Genomic DNA, 17,470 nt, shown 5'->3' with positions numbered 1-17,470 from the left:
TATCTGTCTAGAGGCTTTGCCCCACAGGTCCTGGTTGTCCTTGATGGGCTGCAGCTGTGAGCATTGAAGAGAACTGGGATAAAAGGGGGCGGCGTAGCCATTCAGGGAGAGCCTTGAAGGAGCCCTGAACTGGGAAAGAACAGCATGCAGAAGAAAGCGTCTGTGCTGTGAAGATCTGCAGCCATAAGAACACACCGAGGAGGTATGGACTTTAGCAAGCTGAGAACAGCATTATGGGACTCTAGAGAAATAGAACAACAACAAGTGGCAGCTTTCGATTTGGAGCAATCCAGCAAAGCTTGCAAATTTCTTGCTGGGCACCACCCTCTTGGTCAGGGTGAGAGGCCAGAAATGGAGGCCATTTTCCATGGGGAAAACGAAGTCATTGGCCCAGGGTCTGGGTGTCAGATGAAAGGTGGCGTCTGGGGCTCTAAGGACTTGCAGGGTCCTAGTTGCTGGCAGCTTTCGTTCTGGAAGGATCCAGCACAGTTTGTAGATTCCTGGCTTGGCACTGCCCTGCCTGCCAGGCCAAGTGGCCACAAATGAAGGCCATTTTCCATGGGAAAAAGATGTCCTTTCCCCAGGGTCTCAGTAATATGTTCAAGGTGGCGTTTGAGGCTCTAAGTACTTCCAGGGCCCTAGTTGCTGCCAGCTTTTCTTTTGGAAAAATCCAGCAACGATTGCATCATTCTAGCAAGGCTCCCACTTTCTGCCAGGGTGAGTGGCTGCCAAGGGAGGCCATTTGCCATGGGAAAAAGAAGTCCTTTCCCCAGGCTCTGGGTGTCAGATGAAAGGTGGCCTTTGGGGTTCTGAGGACTTGTAGGGTAGTACTTACTGGCTAGAGTAGAGGAAATGGATTCTATTTGAATATCTGTCTAGAGGCTTTGCCCCACAGGTCCTGGTTGTCCTTGATGGGCTGCAGCTGTGAGCATTGAAGAGAACTGGGATAAAAGGGGGCGGCTTAGCCATTCAGGGAGAGCCTTGAAGGAGCCCTGAACTGGGAAAGAACAGCATGCAGAAGAAAGCGTCTGTGCTGTGAAGATCTGCAGCCATAAGAACACACCGAGGAGGTATGGACTTTAGCAATCTGAGAACAGCATGATGGGACTCTAGAGAAATAGAACAACAACAAGTGGCAGCTTTCGATTTGGAGCAATCCAGCAAAGCTTGCAAATTTCTTGCTGGGCACCACCCTCTTGGTCAGGGTGAGAGGCCAGAAATGGAGGCCATTTTCCATGGGGAAAACGAAGTCATTGGCCCAGGCTCTGGGTGTCAGATGAAAGGTGGCGTCTGGGGCTCTAAGGACTTGCAGGGTCCTAGTTGCTGGCAGCTTTCGTTCTGGAAGGATCCAGCAGAGTTTGTAGATTCCTGGCTTGGCACTGCCCTGCCTGCCAGGCCAAGTGGCCACAAATGAAGGCCATTTTCCATGGGAAAAAGATGTCCTTTCCCCAGGGTCTCAGTAATATGTTCAAGGTGGCGTTTGAGGCTCTAAGTACTTCCAGGGCCCTAGTTGCTGCCAGCTTTTCTTTTGGAAAAATCCAGCAACGATTGCATCATTCTAGCAAGGCTCCCACTTTCTGCCAGGGTGAGTGGCTGCCAAGGGAGGCCATTTGCCATGGGAAAAAGAAGTCCTTTCCCCGGGGTCTGGGTGTCAGATGAAAGGTGGCCTTTGGGGTTCTGAGGACTTGTAGGGTAGTACTTACTGGCTAGAGTAGAGGAAATGGATTCTATTTGAATATCTGTCTAGAGGCTTTGCCCCACAGGTCCTGGTTGTCCTTGATGGGCTGCAGCTGTGAGCATTGAAGAGAACTGGGATAAAAGGGGGCGGCTTAGCCATTCAGGGAGAGCCTTGAAGGAGCCCTGAACTGGGAAAGAACAGCATGCAGAAGAAAGCGTCTGTGCTGTGAAGATCTGCAGCCATAAGAACACACCGAGGAGGTATGGACTTTAGCAAGCTGAGAACAGCATTATGGGACTCTAGAGAAATAGAACAACAACAAGTGGCAGCTTTAGATTTGGAGCAATCCAGCAAAGCTTGCAAATTTCTTGCTGGGCACCACCCTCTTGGTCAGGGTGAGAGGCCAGAAATGGAGGCCATTTTCCATGGGGAAAACGAAGTCATTGGCCCAGGCTCTGGGTGTCAGATGACAGGTGGCGTCTGGGGCTCTAAGGACTTGCAGGGTCCTAGTTGCTGGCAGCTTTCGTTCTGGAAGGATCCAGCAGAGTTTGTAGATTCCTGGCTTGGCACTGCCCTGCCTGCCAGGCCAAGTGGCCACAAATGAAGGCCATTTTCCATGGGAAAAAGATGTCCTTTCCCCAGGGTCTCGGTAATATGTTCAAGGTGGCGTTTGAGGCTCTAAGTACTTCCAGGGCCCTAGCTGCTGCCACCTTTTCTTTTGGAAAAATCCAGCAACGATTGCATCATTCTAGCAAGGCTCCCACTTTCTGCCAGGGTGAGTGGCTGCCAAGGGAGGCCATTAGCCATGGGAAAAAGAAGTCCTTTCCCCAGGGTCTGGGTGTCAGATGAAAGGTGGCCTTTGGGGTTCTGAGGACTTGTAGGGTAGTACTTACTGGCTAGAGTAGAGGAAATGGATTCTATTTGAATATCTGTCTAGAGGCTTTGCCCCACAGGTCCTGGTTGTCCTTGATGGGCTGCAGCTGTGAGCATTGAAGAGAACTGGGATAAAAGGGGGCGGCTTAGCCATTCAGGGAGAGCCTTGAAGGAGCCCTGAACTGGGAAAGAACAGCATGCAGAAGAAAGCGTCTGTGCTGTGAAGATCTGCAGCCATAAGAACACACCGAGGAGGTATGGACTTTAGCAAGCTGAGAACAGCATTATGGGACTCTAGAGAAATAGAACAACAACAAGTGGCAGCTTTAGATTTGGAGCAATCCAGCAAAGCTTGCAAATTTCTTGCTGGGCACCACCCTCTTGGTCAGGGTGAGAGGCCAGAAATGGAGGCCATTTTCCATGGGGAAAACGAAGTCATTGGCCCAGGCTCTGGGTGTCAGATGAAAGGTGGCGTCTGGGGCTCTAAGGACTTGCAGGGTCCTAGTTGCTGGCAGCTTTCGTTCTGGAAGGATCCAGCAGAGTTTGTAGATTCCTGGCTTGGCACTGCCCTGCCTGCCAGGCCAAGTGGCCACAAATGAAGGCCATTTTCCATGGGAAAAAGATGTCCTTTCCCCAGGGTCTCAGTAATATGTTCAAGGTGGCGTTTGAGGCTCTAAGTACTTCCAGGGCCCTAGTTGCTGCCAGCTTTTCTTTTGGAAAAATCCAGCAACGATTGCATCATTCTAGCAAGGCTCCCACTTTCTGCCAGGGTGAGTGGCTGCCAAGGGAGGCCATTAGCCATGGGAAAAAGAATTCCTTTCCCCAGGGTCTGGGTGTCAGATGAAAGGTGGCCTTTGGGGTTCTGAGGACTTGTAGGGTAGTACTTACTGGCTAGAGTAGAGGAAATGGATTCTATTTGAATATCTGTCTAGAGGCTTTGCCCCACAGGTCCTGGTTGTCCTTGATGGGCTGCAGCTGTGAGCATTGAAGAGAACTGGGATAAAAGGGGGCGGCTTAGCCATTCAGGGAGAGCCTTGAAGGAGCCCTGAACTGGGAAAGAACAGCATGCAGAAGAAAGCGTCTGTGCTGTGAAGATCTGCAGCCATAAGAACACACCGAGGAGGTATGGACTTTAGCAATCTGAGAACAGCATGATGGGACTCTAGAGAAATAGAACAACAACAAGTGGCAGCTTTAGATTTGGAGCAATCCAGCAAAGCTTGCAAATTTCTTGCTGGGCACCACCCTCTTGGTCAGGGTGAGAGGCCAGAAATGGAGGCCATTTTCCATGGGGAAAACGAAGTCATTGGCCCAGGCTCTGGGTGTCAGATGAAAGGTGGTGTCTGGGGCTCTAAGGACTTGCAGGGTCCTAGTTGCTGGCAGCTTTCGTTCTGGAAGGATCCAGCACAGTTTGTAGATTCCTGGCTTGGCACTGCCCTGCCTGCCAGGCCAAGTGGCCACAAATGAAGGCCATTTTCCATGGGAAAAAGATGTCCTTTCCCCAGGGTCTCAGTAATATGTTCAAGGTGGCGTTTGAGGCTCTAAGTACTTCCAGGGCCCTAGTTGCTGGCAGCTTTTCTTTTGGAAAAATCCAGCAACCATTGCATCATTCTAGCAAGGCTCCCACTTTCTGCCAGGGTGAGTGGCTGCCAAGGGAGGCCATTTGCCATGGGAAAAAGAAGTCCTTTCCCCGGGGTCTGGGTGTCAGATGAAAGGTGGCCTTTGGGGTTCTGAGGACTTGTAGGGTAGTACTTACTGGCTAGAGTAGAGGAAATGGATTCTATTTGAATATCTGTCTAGAGGCTTTGCCCCACAGGTCCTGGTTGTCCTTGATGGGCTGCAGCTGTGAGCATTGAAGAGAACTGGGATAAAAGGGGGCGGCTTAGCCATTCAGGGAGAGCCTTGAAAGAGCCCTGAACTGGGAAAGAGCAGCATGCAGAAGAAAGTGTCTGTGCTGTGAAGATCTGCAGCCATAAGAACACACCGAGGAGGTATGGACTTTAGCAAGCTGAGAACAGCATGATGGGACTCTAGAGAAATAGAACAACAACAAGTGGCAGCTTTAGATTTGGAGCAATCCAGCAAAGCTTGCAAATTTCTTGCTGGGCACCACCCTCTTGGTCAGGGTGAGAGGCCAGAAATGGAGGCCATTTTCCATGGGGAAAACGAAGTCATTGGCCCAGGCTCTGGGTGTCAGATGACAGGTGGCGTCTGGGGCTCTAAGGACTTGCAGGGTCCTAGTTGCTGGCAGCTTTTGTTCTGGAAGGATCCAGCACAGTTTGTCGATTCCTGGCTTGGCACTGCCCTGCCTGCCAGGCCAAGTGGCCACAAATGAAGGCCATTTTCCATGGGAAAAAGATGTCCTTTCCCCAGGGTCTCAGTAATATGTTCAAGGTGGCGTTTGAGGCTCTAAGTACTTCCAGGGCCCTAGTTGCTGCCAGCTTTTCTTTTGGAAAAATCCAGCAACGATTGCATCATTCTAGCAAGGCTCCCACTTTCTGCCAGGGTGAGTGGCTGCCAAGGGAGGCCATTTGCCATGGGAAAAAGAAGTCCTTTCCCCAGGGTCTGGGTGTCAGATGAAAGGTGGCCTTTGGGGTTCTGAGGACTTGTAGGGTAGTACTTACTGGCTAGAGTAGAGGAAATGGATTCTATTTGAATATCTGTCTAGAGGCTTTGCCCCACAGGTCCTGGTTGTCCTTGATGGGCTGCAGCTGTGAGCATTGAAGAGAACTGGGATAAAAGGGGGCGGCTTAGCCATTCAGGGAGAGCCTTGAAGGAGCCCTGAACTGGGAAAGAACAGCATGCAGAAGAAAGCGTCTGTGCTGTGAAGATCTGCAGCCATAAGAACACACCGAGGAGGTATGGACTTTAGCAAGCTGAGAACAGCATTATGGGACTCTAGAGAAATAGAACAACAACAAGTGGCAGCTTTAGATTTGGAGCAATCCAGCAAAGCTTGCAAATTTCTTGCTGGGCACCACCCTCTTGGTCAGGGTGAGAGGCCAGAAATGGAGGCCATTTTCCATGGGGAAAACGAAGTCATTGGCCCAGGCTCTGGGTGTCAGATGAAAGGTGGCGTCTGGGGCTCTAAGGACTTGCAGGGTCCTAGTTGCTGGCAGCTTTTGTTCTGGAAGGATCCAGCAGAGTTTGTCGATTCCTGGCTTGGCACTGCCCTGCCTGCCAGGCCAAGTGGCCACAAATGAAGGCCATTTTCCATGGGAAAAAGATGTCCTTTCCCCAGGGTCTCAGTAATATGTTCAAGGTGGCGTTTGAGGCTCTAAGTACTTCCAGGGCCCTAGTTGCTGCCAGCTTTTCTTTTGGAAAAATCCAGCAACGATTGCATCATTCTAGCAAGGCTCCCACTTTCTGCCAGGGTGAGTGGCTGCCAAGGGAGGCCATTTGCCATGGGAAAAAGAAGTCCTTTCCCCAGGGTCTGGGTGTCAGATGAAAGGTGGCCTTTGGGGTTCTGAGGACTTGTAGGGTAGTACTTACTGGCTAGAGTAGAGGAAATGGATTCTATTTGAATATCTGTCTAGAGGCTTTGCCCCACAGGTCCTGGTTGTCCTTGATGGGCTGCAGCTGTGAGCATTGAAGAGAACTGGGATAAAAGGGGGCGGCTTAGCCATTCAGGGAGAGCCTTGAAGGAGCCCTGAACTGGGAAAGAACAGCATGCAGAAGAAAGCGTCTGTGCTGTGAAGATCTGCAGCCATAAGAACACACCGAGGAGGTATGGACTTTAGCAATCTGAGAACAGCATGATGGGACTCTAGAGAAATAGAACAACAACAAGTGGCAGCTTTAGATTTGGAGCAATCCAGCAAAGCTTGCAAATTTCTTGCTGGGCACCACCCTCTTGGTCAGGGTGAGAGGCCAGAAATGGAGGCCATTTTCCATGGGGAAAACGAAGTCATTGGCCCAGGCTCTGGGTGTCAGATGACAGGTGGCGTCTGGGGCTCTAAGGACTTGCAGGGTCCTAGTTGCTGGCAGCTTTCGTTCTGGAAGGATCCAGCAGAGTTTGTAGATTCCTGGCTTGGCACTGCCCTGCCTGCCAGGCCAAGTGGCCACAAATGAAGGCCATTTTCCATGGGAAAAAGATGTCCTTTCCCCAGGGTCTCAGTAATATGTTCAAGGTGGCGTTTGAGGCTCTAAGTACTTCCAGGGCCCTAGCTGCTGCCACCTTTTCTTTTGGAAAAATCCAGCAACGATTGCATCATTCTAGCAAGGCTCCCACTTTCTGCCAGGGTGAGTGGCTGCCAAGGGAGGCCATTAGCCATGGGAAAAAGAAGTCCTTTCCCCAGGGTCTGGGTGTCAGATGAAAGGTGGCCTTTGGGGTTCTGAGGACTTGTAGGGTAGTACTTACTGGCTAGAGTAGAGGAAATGGATTCTATTTGAATATCTGTCTAGAGGCTTTGCCCCACAGGTCCTGGTTGTCCTTGATGGGCTGCAGCTGTGAGCATTGAAGAGAACTGGGATAAAAGGGGGCGGCTTAGCCATTCAGGGAGAGCCTTGAAGGAGCCCTGAACTGGGAAAGAACAGCATGCAGAAGAAAGCGTCTGTGCTGTGAAGATCTGCAGCCATAAGAACACACCGAGGAGGTATGGACTTTAGCAAGCTGAGAACAGCATTATGGGACTCTAGAGAAATAGAACAACAACAAGTGGCAGCTTTAGATTTGGAGCAATCCAGCAAAGCTTGCAAATTTCTTGCTGGGCACCACCCTCTTGGTCAGGGTGAGAGGCCAGAAATGGAGGCCATTTTCCATGGGGAAAACGAAGTCATTGGCCCAGGCTCTGGGTGTCAGATGAAAGGTGGCGTCTGGGGCTCTAAGGACTTGCAGGGTCCTAGTTGCTGGCAGCTTTCGTTCTGGAAGGATCCAGCAGAGTTTGTAGATTCCTGGCTTGGCACTGCCCTGCCTGCCAGGCCAAGTGGCCACAAATGAAGGCCATTTTCCATGGGAAAAAGATGTCCTTTCCCCAGGGTCTCAGTAATATGTTCAAGGTGGCGTTTGAGGCTCTAAGTACTTCCAGGGCCCTAGTTGCTGCCAGCTTTTCTTTTGGAAAAATCCAGCAACGATTGCATCATTCTAGCAAGGCTCCCACTTTCTGCCAGGGTGAGTGGCTGCCAAGGGAGGCCATTAGCCATGGGAAAAAGAATTCCTTTCCCCAGGGTCTGGGTGTCAGATGAAAGGTGGCCTTTGGGGTTCTGAGGACTTGTAGGGTAGTACTTACTGGCTAGAGTAGAGGAAATGGATTCTATTTGAATATCTGTCTAGAGGCTTTGCCCCACAGGTCCTGGTTGTCCTTGATGGGCTGCAGCTGTGAGCATTGAAGAGAACTGGGATAAAAGGGGGCGGCTTAGCCATTCAGGGAGAGCCTTGAAGGAGCCCTGAACTGGGAAAGAACAGCATGCAGAAGAAAGCGTCTGTGCTGTGAAGATCTGCAGCCATAAGAACACACCGAGGAGGTATGGACTTTAGCAATCTGAGAACAGCATGATGGGACTCTAGAGAAATAGAACAACAACAAGTGGCAGCTTTAGATTTGGAGCAATCCAGCAAAGCTTGCAAATTTCTTGCTGGGCACCACCCTCTTGGTCAGGGTGAGAGGCCAGAAATGGAGGCCATTTTCCATGGGGAAAACGAAGTCATTGGCCCAGGCTCTGGGTGTCAGATGAAAGGTGGTGTCTGGGGCTCTAAGGACTTGCAGGGTCCTAGTTGCTGGCAGCTTTCGTTCTGGAAGGATCCAGCACAGTTTGTAGATTCCTGGCTTGGCACTGCCCTGCCTGCCAGGCCAAGTGGCCACAAATGAAGGCCATTTTCCATGGGAAAAAGATGTCCTTTCCCCAGGGTCTCAGTAATATGTTCAAGGTGGCGTTTGAGGCTCTAAGTACTTCCAGGGCCCTAGTTGCTGGCAGCTTTTCTTTTGGAAAAATCCAGCAACCATTGCATCATTCTAGCAAGGCTCCCACTTTCTGCCAGGGTGAGTGGCTGCCAAGGGAGGCCATTTGCCATGGGAAAAAGAAGTCCTTTCCCCGGGGTCTGGGTGTCAGATGAAAGGTGGCCTTTGGGGTTCTGAGGACTTGTAGGGTAGTACTTACTGGCTAGAGTAGAGGAAATGGATTCTATTTGAATATCTGTCTAGAGGCTTTGCCCCACAGGTCCTGGTTGTCCTTGATGGGCTGCAGCTGTGAGCATTGAAGAGAACTGGGATAAAAGGGGGCGGCTTAGCCATTCAGGGAGAGCCTTGAAGGAGCCCTGAACTGGGAAAGAACAGCATGCAGAAGAAAGCGTCTGTGCTGTGAAGATCTGCAGCCATAAGAACACACCGAGGAGGTATGGACTTTAGCAATCTGAGAACAGCATGATGGGACTCTAGAGAAATAGAACAACAACAAGTGGCAGCTTTAGATTTGGAGCAATCCAGCAAAGCTTGCAAATTTCTTGCTGGGCACCACCCTCTTGGTCAGGGTGAGAGGCCAGAAATGGAGGCCATTTTCCATGGGGAAAACGAAGTCATTGGCCCAGGCTCTGGGTGTCAGATGACAGGTGGCGTCTGGGGCTCTAAGGACTTGCAGGGTCCTAGTTGCTGGCAGCTTTCGTTCTGGAAGGATCCAGCAGAGTTTGTAGATTCCTGGCTTGGCACTGCCCTGCCTGCCAGGCCAAGTGGCCACAAATGAAGGCCATTTTCCATGGGAAAAAGATGTCCTTTCCCCAGGGTCTCAGTAATATGTTCAAGGTGGCGTTTGAGGCTCTAAGTACTTCCAGGGCCCTAGCTGCTGCCACCTTTTCTTTTGGAAAAATCCAGCAACGATTGCATCATTCTAGCAAGGCTCCCACTTTCTGCCAGGGTGAGTGGCTGCCAAGGGAGGCCATTAGCCATGGGAAAAAGAAGTCCTTTCCCCAGGGTCTGGGTGTCAGATGAAAGGTGGCCTTTGGGGTTCTGAGGACTTGTAGGGTAGTACTTACTGGCTAGAGTAGAGGAAATGGATTCTATTTGAATATCTGTCTAGAGGCTTTGCCCCACAGGTCCTGGTTGTCCTTGATGGGCTGCAGCTGTGAGCATTGAAGAGAACTGGGATAAAAGGGGGCGGCTTAGCCATTCAGGGAGAGCCTTGAAGGAGCCCTGAACTGGGAAAGAACAGCATGCAGAAGAAAGCGTCTGTGCTGTGAAGATCTGCAGCCATAAGAACACACCGAGGAGGTATGGACTTTAGCAAGCTGAGAACAGCATTATGGGACTCTAGAGAAATAGAACAACAACAAGTGGCAGCTTTAGATTTGGAGCAATCCAGCAAAGCTTGCAAATTTCTTGCTGGGCACCACCCTCTTGGTCAGGGTGAGAGGCCAGAAATGGAGGCCATTTTCCATGGGGAAAACGAAGTCATTGGCCCAGGCTCTGGGTGTCAGATGAAAGGTGGCGTCTGGGGCTCTAAGGACTTGCAGGGTCCTAGTTGCTGGCAGCTTTCGTTCTGGAAGGATCCAGCAGAGTTTGTAGATTCCTGGCTTGGCACTGCCCTGCCTGCCAGGCCAAGTGGCCACAAATGAAGGCCATTTTCCATGGGAAAAAGATGTCCTTTCCCCAGGGTCTCAGTAATATGTTCAAGGTGGCGTTTGAGGCTCTAAGTACTTCCAGGGCCCTAGTTGCTGCCAGCTTTTCTTTTGGAAAAATCCAGCAACGATTGCATCATTCTAGCAAGGCTCCCACTTTCTGCCAGGGTGAGTGGCTGCCAAGGGAGGCCATTAGCCATGGGAAAAAGAATTCCTTTCCCCAGGGTCTGGGTGTCAGATGAAAGGTGGCCTTTGGGGTTCTGAGGACTTGTAGGGTAGTACTTACTGGCTAGAGTAGAGGAAATGGATTCTATTTGAATATCTGTCTAGAGGCTTTGCCCCACAGGTCCTGGTTGTCCTTGATGGGCTGCAGCTGTGAGCATTGAAGAGAACTGGGATAAAAGGGGGCGGCTTAGCCATTCAGGGAGAGCCTTGAAGGAGCCCTGAACTGGGAAAGAACAGCATGCAGAAGAAAGCGTCTGTGCTGTGAAGATCTGCAGCCATAAGAACACACCGAGGAGGTATGGACTTTAGCAATCTGAGAACAGCATGATGGGACTCTAGAGAAATAGAACAACAACAAGTGGCAGCTTTAGATTTGGAGCAATCCAGCAAAGCTTGCAAATTTCTTGCTGGGCACCACCCTCTTGGTCAGGGTGAGAGGCCAGAAATGGAGGCCATTTTCCATGGGGAAAACGAAGTCATTGGCCCAGGCTCTGGGTGTCAGATGACAGGTGGCGTCTGGGGCTCTAAGGACTTGCAGGGTCCTAGTTGCTGGCAGCTTTTGTTCTGGAAGGATCCAGCACAGTTTGTCGATTCCTGGCTTGGCACTGCCCTGCCTGCCAGGCCAAGTGGCCACAAATGAAGGCCATTTTCCATGGGAAAAAGATGTCCTTTCCCCAGGGTCTCAGTAATATGTTCAAGGTGGCGTTTGAGGCTCTAAGTACTTCCAGGGCCCTAGTTGCTGCCAGCTTTTCTTTTGGAAAAATCCAGCAACGATTGCATCATTCTAGCAAGGCTCCCACTTTCTGCCAGGGTGAGTGGCTGCCAAGGGAGGCCATTTGCCATGGGAAAAAGAAGTCCTTTCCCCAGGGTCTGGGTGTCAGATGAAAGGTGGCCTTTGGGGTTCTGAGGACTTGTAGGGTAGTACTTACTGGCTAGAGTAGAGGAAATGGATTCTATTTGAATATCTGTCTAGAGGCTTTGCCCCACAGGTCCTGGTTGTCCTTGATGGGCTGCAGCTGTGAGCATTGAAGAGAACTGGGATAAAAGGGGGCGGCTTAGCCATTCAGGGAGAGCCTTGAAGGAGCCCTGAACTGGGAAAGAACAGCATGCAGAAGAAAGCGTCTGTGCTGTGAAGATCTGCAGCCATAAGAACACACCGAGGAGGTATGGACTTTAGCAAGCTGAGAACAGCATTATGGGACTCTAGAGAAATAGAACAACAACAAGTGGCAGCTTTAGATTTGGAGCAATCCAGCAAAGCTTGCAAATTTCTTGCTGGGCACCACCCTCTTGGTCAGGGTGAGAGGCCAGAAATGGAGGCCATTTTCCATGGGGAAAACGAAGTCATTGGCCCAGGCTCTGGGTGTCAGATGAAAGGTGGCGTCTGGGGCTCTAAGGACTTGCAGGGTCCTAGTTGCTGGCAGCTTTTGTTCTGGAAGGATCCAGCAGAGTTTGTCGATTCCTGGCTTGGCACTGCCCTGCCTGCCAGGCCAAGTGGCCACAAATGAAGGCCATTTTCCATGGGAAAAAGATGTCCTTTCCCCAGGGTCTCAGTAATATGTTCAAGGTGGCGTTTGAGGCTCTAAGTACTTCCAGGGCCCTAGTTGCTGCCAGCTTTTCTTTTGGAAAAATCCAGCAACGATTGCATCATTCTAGCAAGGCTCCCACTTTCTGCCAGGGTGAGTGGCTGCCAAGGGAGGCCATTTGCCATGGGAAAAAGAAGTCCTTTCCCCAGGGTCTGGGTGTCAGATGAAAGGTGGCCTTTGGGGTTCTGAGGACTTGTAGGGTAGTACTTACTGGCTAGAGTAGAGGAAATGGATTCTATTTGAATATCTGTCTAGAGGCTTTGCCCCACAGGTCCTGGTTGTCCTTGATGGGCTGCAGCTGTGAGCATTGAAGAGAACTGGGATAAAAGGGGGCGGCTTAGCCATTCAGGGAGAGCCTTGAAGGAGCCCTGAACTGGGAAAGAACAGCATGCAGAAGAAAGCGTCTGTGCTGTGAAGATCTGCAGCCATAAGAACACACCGAGGAGGTATGGACTTTAGCAATCTGAGAACAGCATGATGGGACTCTAGAGAAATAGAACAACAACAAGTGGCAGCTTTAGATTTGGAGCAATCCAGCAAAGCTTGCAAATTTCTTGCTGGGCACCACCCTCTTGGTCAGGGTGAGAGGCCAGAAATGGAGGCCATTTTCCATGGGGAAAACGAAGTCATTGGCCCAGGCTCTGGGTGTCAGATGACAGGTGGCGTCTGGGGCTCTAAGGACTTGCAGGGTCCTAGTTGCTGGCAGCTTTCGTTCTGGAAGGATCCAGCAGAGTTTGTAGATTCCTGGCTTGGCACTGCCCTGCCTGCCAGGCCAAGTGGCCACAAATGAAGGCCATTTTCCATGGGAAAAAGATGTCCTTTCCCCAGGGTCTCAGTAATATGTTCAAGGTGGCGTTTGAGGCTCTAAGTACTTCCAGGGCCCTAGCTGCTGCCACCTTTTCTTTTGGAAAAATCCAGCAACGATTGCATCATTCTAGCAAGGCTCCCACTTTCTGCCAGGGTGAGTGGCTGCCAAGGGAGGCCATTAGCCATGGGAAAAAGAAGTCCTTTCCCCAGGGTCTGGGTGTCAGATGAAAGGTGGCCTTTGGGGTTCTGAGGACTTGTAGGGTAGTACTTACTGGCTAGAGTAGAGGAAATGGATTCTATTTGAATATCTGTCTAGAGGCTTTGCCCCACAGGTCCTGGTTGTCCTTGATGGGCTGCAGCTGTGAGCATTGAAGAGAACTGGGATAAAAGGGGGCGGCTTAGCCATTCAGGGAGAGCCTTGAAGGAGCCCTGAACTGGGAAAGAACAGCATGCAGAAGAAAGCGTCTGTGCTGTGAAGATCTGCAGCCATAAGAACACACCGAGGAGGTATGGACTTTAGCAAGCTGAGAACAGCATTATGGGACTCTAGAGAAATAGAACAACAACAAGTGGCAGCTTTAGATTTGGAGCAATCCAGCAAAGCTTGCAAATTTCTTGCTGGGCACCACCCTCTTGGTCAGGGTGAGAGGCCAGAAATGGAGGCCATTTTCCATGGGGAAAACGAAGTCATTGGCCCAGGCTCTGGGTGTCAGATGAAAGGTGGCGTCTGGGGCTCTAAGGACTTGCAGGGTCCTAGTTGCTGGCAGCTTTCGTTCTGGAAGGATCCAGCAGAGTTTGTAGATTCCTGGCTTGGCACTGCCCTGCCTGCCAGGCCAAGTGGCCACAAATGAAGGCCATTTTCCATGGGAAAAAGATGTCCTTTCCCCAGGGTCTCAGTAATATGTTCAAGGTGGCGTTTGAGGCTCTAAGTACTTCCAGGGCCCTAGTTGCTGCCAGCTTTTCTTTTGGAAAAATCCAGCAACGATTGCATCATTCTAGCAAGGCTCCCACTTTCTGCCAGGGTGAGTGGCTGCCAAGGGAGGCCATTAGCCATGGGAAAAAGAATTCCTTTCCCCAGGGTCTGGGTGTCAGATGAAAGGTGGCCTTTGGGGTTCTGAGGACTTGTAGGGTAGTACTTACTGGCTAGAGTAGAGGAAATGGATTCTATTTGAATATCTGTCTAGAGGCTTTGCCCCACAGGTCCTGGTTGTCCTTGATGGGCTGCAGCTGTGAGCATTGAAGAGAACTGGGATAAAAGGGGGCGGCTTAGCCATTCAGGGAGAGCCTTGAAGGAGCCCTGAACTGGGAAAGAACAGCATGCAGAAGAAAGCGTCTGTGCTGTGAAGATCTGCAGCCATAAGAACACACCGAGGAGGTATGGACTTTAGCAATCTGAGAACAGCATGATGGGACTCTAGAGAAATAGAACAACAACAAGTGGCAGCTTTAGATTTGGAGCAATCCAGCAAAGCTTGCAAATTTCTTGCTGGGCACCACCCTCTTGGTCAGGGTGAGAGGCCAGAAATGGAGGCCATTTTCCATGGGGAAAACGAAGTCATTGGCCCAGGCTCTGGGTGTCAGATGAAAGGTGGTGTCTGGGGCTCTAAGGACTTGCAGGGTCCTAGTTGCTGGCAGCTTTCGTTCTGGAAGGATCCAGCACAGTTTGTAGATTCCTGGCTTGGCACTGCCCTGCCTGCCAGGCCAAGTGGCCACAAATGAAGGCCATTTTCCATGGGAAAAAGATGTCCTTTCCCCAGGGTCTCAGTAATATGTTCAAGGTGGCGTTTGAGGCTCTAAGTACTTCCAGGGCCCTAGTTGCTGGCAGCTTTTCTTTTGGAAAAATCCAGCAACCATTGCATCATTCTAGCAAGGCTCCCACTTTCTGCCAGGGTGAGTGGCTGCCAAGGGAGGCCATTTGCCATGGGAAAAAGAAGTCCTTTCCCCGGGGTCTGGGTGTCAGATGAAAGGTGGCCTTTGGGGTTCTGAGGACTTGTAGGGTAGTACTTACTGGCTAGAGTAGAGGAAATGGATTCTATTTGAATATCTGTCTAGAGGCTTTGCCCCACAGGTCCTGGTTGTCCTTGATGGGCTGCAGCTGTGAGCATTGAAGAGAACTGGGATAAAAGGGGGCGGCTTAGCCATTCAGGGAGAGCCTTGAAGGAGCCCTGAACTGGGAAAGAACAGCATGCAGAAGAAAGCGTCTGTGCTGTGAAGATCTGCAGCCATAAGAACACACCGAGGAGGTATGGACTTTAGCAATCTGAGAACAGCATGATGGGACTCTAGAGAAATAGAACAACAACAAGTGGCAGCTTTAGATTTGGAGCAATCCAGCAAAGCTTGCAAATTTCTTGCTGGGCACCACCCTCTTGGTCAGGGTGAGAGGCCAGAAATGGAGGCCATTTTCCATGGGGAAAACGAAGTCATTGGCCCAGGCTCTGGGTGTCAGATGACAGGTGGCGTCTGGGGCTCTAAGGACTTGCAGGGTCCTAGTTGCTGGCAGCTTTCGTTCTGGAAGGATCCAGCAGAGTTTGTAGATTCCTGGCTTGGCACTGCCCTGCCTGCCAGGCCAAGTGGCCACAAATGAAGGCCATTTTCCATGGGAAAAAGATGTCCTTTCCCCAGGGTCTCAGTAATATGTTCAAGGTGGCGTTTGAGGCTCTAAGTACTTCCAGGGCCCTAGCTGCTGCCACCTTTTCTTTTGGAAAAATCCAGCAACGATTGCATCATTCTAGCAAGGCTCCCACTTTCTGCCAGGGTGAGTGGCTGCCAAGGGAGGCCATTAGCCATGGGAAAAAGAAGTCCTTTCCCCAGGGTCTGGGTGTCAGATGAAAGGTGGCCTTTGGGGTTCTGAGGACTTGTAGGGTAGTACTTACTGGCTAGAGTAGAGGAAATGGATTCTATTTGAATATCTGTCTAGAGGCTTTGCCCCACAGGTCCTGGTTGTCCTTGATGGGCTGCAGCTGTGAGCATTGAAGAGAACTGGGATAAAAGGGGGCGGCTTAGCCATTCAGGGAGAGCCTTGAAGGAGCCCTGAACTGGGAAAGAACAGCATGCAGAAGAAAGCGTCTGTGCTGTGAAGATCTGCAGCCATAAGAACACACCGAGGAGGTATGGACTTTAGCAAGCTGAGAACAGCATTATGGGACTCTAGAGAAATAGAACAACAACAAGTGGCAGCTTTAGATTTGGAGCAATCCAGCAAAGCTTGCAAATTTCTTGCTGGGCACCACCCTCTTGGTCAGGGTGAGAGGCCAGAAATGGAGGCCATTTTCCATGGGGAAAACGAAGTCATTGGCCCAGGCTCTGGGTGTCAGATGAAAGGTGGCGTCTGGGGCTCTAAGGACTTGCAGGGTCCTAGTTGCTGGCAGCTTTCGTTCTGGAAGGATCCAGCAGAGTTTGTAGATTCCTGGCTTGGCACTGCCCTGCCTGCCAGGCCAAGTGGCCACAAATGAAGGCCATTTTCCATGGGAAAAAGATGTCCTTTCCCCAGGGTCTCAGTAATATGTTCAAGGTGGCGTTTGAGGCTCTAAGTACTTCCAGGGCCCTAGTTGCTGCCAGCTTTTCTTTTGGAAAAATCCAGCAACGATTGCATCATTCTAGCAAGGCTCCCACTTTCTGCCAGGGTGAGTGGCTGCCAAGGGAGGCCATTAGCCATGGGAAAAAGAATTCCTTTCCCCAGGGTCTGGGTGTCAGATGAAAGGTGGCCTTTGGGGTTCTGAGGACTTGTAGGGTAGTACTTACTGGCTAGAGTAGAGGAAATGGATTCTATTTGAATATCTGTCTAGAGGCTTTGCCCCACAGGTCCTGGTTGTCCTTGATGGGCTGCAGCTGTGAGCATTGAAGAGAACTGGGATAAAAGGGGGCGGCTTAGCCATTCAGGGAGAGCCTTGAAGGAGCCCTGAACTGGGAAAGAACAGCATGCAGAAGAAAGCGTCTGTGCTGTGAAGATCTGCAGCCATAAGAACACACCGAGGAGGTATGGACTTTAGCAATCTGAGAACAGCATGATGGGACTCTAGAGAAATAGAACAACAACAAGTGGCAGCTTTAGATTTGGAGCAATCCAGCAAAGCTTGCAAATTTCTTGCTGGGCACCACCCTCTTGGTCAGGGTGAGAGGCCAGAAATGGAGGCCATTTTCCATGGGGAAAACGAAGTCATTGGCCCAGGCTCTGGGTGTCAGATGAAAGGTGGTGTCTGGGGCTCTAAGGACTTGCAGGGTCCTAGTTGCTGGCAGCTTTCGTTCTGGAAGGATCCAGCAGAGTTTGTAGATTCCTGGCTTGGCACTGCCCTGCCTGCCAGGCCAAGTGGCCACAAATGAAGGCCATTTTCCATGGGAAAAAGATGTCCTTTCCCCAGGGTCTCAGTAATATGTTCAAGGTGGCGTTTGAGGCTCTAAGTACTTCCAGGGCCCTAGTTGCTGGCAGCTTTTCTTTTGGAAAAATCCAGCAACCATTGCATCATTCTAGCAAGGCTCCCACTTTCTGCCAGGGTGAGTGGCTGCCAAGGGAGGCCATTTGCCATGGGAAAAAGAAGTCCTTTCCCCGGGGTCTGGGTGTCAGATGAAAGGTGGCCTTTGGGGTTCTGAGGACTTGTAGGGTAGTACTTACTGGCTAGAGTAGAGGAAATGGATTCTATTTGAATATCTGTCTAGAGGCTTTGCCCCACAGGTCCTGGTTGTCCTTGATGGGCTGCAGCTGTGAGCATTGAAGAGAACTGGGATAAAAGGGGGCGGCTTAGCCATTCAGGGAGA

The sequence above is a fragment of the Agelaius phoeniceus genome, chromosome 28, assembly GCF_051311805.1.
Source record: "Agelaius phoeniceus isolate bAgePho1 chromosome 28, bAgePho1.hap1, whole genome shotgun sequence".
NCBI classification, from domain to species: Eukaryota; Metazoa; Chordata; class Aves; order Passeriformes; family Icteridae; genus Agelaius; species Agelaius phoeniceus.
Note: the sequence above shows the minus strand (reverse complement) of the source record.